General features: G+C 36.5%; 1 long non-coding RNA gene across 1 annotated transcript; it reads left to right on the forward strand.

Annotated features, from left to right (window-relative positions):
* Positions 1–748: 748 nt before the first annotated feature.
* Positions 749–1,974, forward strand: LOC136182380 (uncharacterized). The gene is made up of 2 exons (XR_010668631.1): positions 749–838; positions 1,213–1,974. It is a non-coding gene; the product is annotated as an uncharacterized lncRNA (long non-coding RNA).
* The last annotated feature ends 594 nt before the right edge of the window (positions 1,975–2,568 follow it).

The raw sequence follows: 2,568 nt of genomic DNA on the forward strand, positions 1-2,568 counted from the left end.
AGAGCCCTCTATTATAGCAAAACGATCATTATCATTCACATCATTATGTGCCTCTTTGTGCAACAATTACTCAACAGGCCTCTGACTAGAAGCCAGTTCAACTATTGTTAAAGTCACCTTTATATGATCATTTAACTTCCTTCAACATTTCAAAGAGACGTCAATTATTAGGGTTGGGAATCTTTGGGTGTCTCATGATTCAATTCAATTTCGATTCTTGGGGTCACGAATGGATTGAGAATGTATTTTTCAAATCAAAACTATTCTGGATTCATGATTCATGATTCAAAGTCTATTTTTGAATTAGTACATACTTCAGGATCTACTCCAGTCATCTGAGAGACTGGCTGAATTTCTTGCTGCTCCATTTGGCATTCTACTGAGCTAGCATTAGCACTTAGCAGGGAGTGGCTGATTAGCCAATATATATATATTTTTTGAAGTTATGAATCTTTAAAAAATCTCAGAAGATGAGAATGGCAGAATTTCATCCCACCTCTATCAATTGTAAGTGAGTAGCTGCAACAGGAACAACAACAGTATGGTACCATCTATTAAAGTGTTTCTGTGGTAAATTAAAATGCTGAATAAATGTTTGAGCTGAACCAACATTTTCATCTTGATTGTTAAATAAAAATAATGCAAAAAGAAGACAGTGTAAATGTAAAAACATTTTGTACTATACTTTAAAATGACTGACTGTTGTTTAACTGTTATGTTTATGCTTTTTACCTGACTATGGTTTATGAACTATTGTTTATTTGATTGTAATTCTTTTATTATTCTAGGGTCTTATAACCTCTGGATGAAGGCCTACAGATGAAAATTCTCCTCACAGGTAACTCAGGTGCTCATCATCAGTTTTGTATTGATAATTTGCAAATAAAGACATATTTTTAGTTCTATAAAAAATAAGGATAATAGCAGAGAATAATGAGACAAGGTTGCTGCTGTTACTGTGAGTCATAACCAGATCGAGGTAATTCACTGTAGACTTAGCTATGAGCCACAGGACGCAGTTCACAGATGTGCCTTAGGAACAGCTGAAGAATTTCAGCTGTTCAGTTGTTGGAGAACAGCCCCCTCTACTGGAGTAGGGTTGATGTTGCATCTCTGGGAACTGAAAGCAGCACTGGTGTGGTATCGAACAGTAAGAGGTGGTTGTTTTGGATGTGCCTTGAAGAGACTACTCAACTTGTCATTTCTGTTTAGGAAGAACAACAGGACAACAACCCCCCCCACACCAAACTGCCATCCTTTAGTGACAGAGCCTTCAGCGCCTCAGACCCCATCCTCTGGAACTCTCTTCCTGCCCAAATCCGCACTGCTGCATCTCTGGACATTTTCAAAACTCTTGTCAAACACCACCTGTTCACCAAGGCCTTTGCCCCCCCCCCCCACCCCCCCCACCATTGAGCACCCAGTTCTTTTCCCTTCATTTCTTTGCTTTTTGTTGTTTCTTTCTTTGTTGTGTTTTATTTCTTTTTGCTCTACTGAAAAGCGTCCTTGGGTTTCTCGAAAGGTGCTTTATAAATCCAGCTATTATTATTATTATCATTATTATTATAAAGGATGCAAGTGTACACCCGTTCGATAAGAATATTGCAATTAAGGTAATTGCATCAGACCGTATAAGATAGATGAAGTATAAGGAATTCAGCAATCTTTGTGATTGGGTCCAACAAGGATGAATACCAGCACCTTTTTGTCTTCAATCAGCATGTGGATAGAATCTGCTGTAGTTATGGAGTGTGATATATTATAAGGTTTACATCAAAAACCAAAAACAAAACTGCAGGTTTATAAGGTTTATAAATGGGATATTATTATCAAGATATTTGGGTCACATTATCCCGAATAATCTGTGATGCTGATAATGATGTGCATGTGCAGCTCAAGTGTTACAAACTGTATGCGTCTGGGCATATACAGCCCACTTGTGGTGCAGTTATAATAAAGCAAAAACAGACGGAGCTTTAGAGGGCATTCAATGATGGGTTTATAATCTTGCTTCAGATGACATAATGTTCCAGCCTTTCATGTTGTATTGTGGTACACAATCTCATGATGATAAATATTTTCTGAACGTGGTTCATAACTGCTCCGACTGAACCCATACGAAGAGACCCGAAGTTTCCTGTTGATTCTGGAAACAATGGAACAAATATCTATATGTTTTAATCACTTGTGTTTTTTATACAGGCAACTGCTTTGGCTATATCTTTGGGTTTCTGTCCATATGTTCCATTTCTATATATATTTATACATATATGAAATAATATTCAAAAAGTACTGAAATGTAGTTCTATTTAACCTGGGTCATCTATGAGAAAAAGATTCCTAATCTGATGGTTTTACAATGGCAACATGTTATTATTTTGTAGAGAAAATGTGGCAGTGTGACTCAAGAAATTATTAGAAAATGTTGAAAAAGTAGTTTTTAAAACAAAAATATATATATTATGGTCATGATTCAACAGGTCAAGATGGTTTAAAAGATTCATTGAACTGAAGAGAACTGCTGTAGCTGCTCAGAAGAGACACTGTGATACAATCCCAAAAGCCCTA

This window comes from Labrus bergylta, chromosome 14 (assembly GCF_963930695.1).
Source record: "Labrus bergylta chromosome 14, fLabBer1.1, whole genome shotgun sequence".
NCBI lineage: Eukaryota > Metazoa > Chordata > Actinopteri > Labriformes > Labridae > Labrus > Labrus bergylta.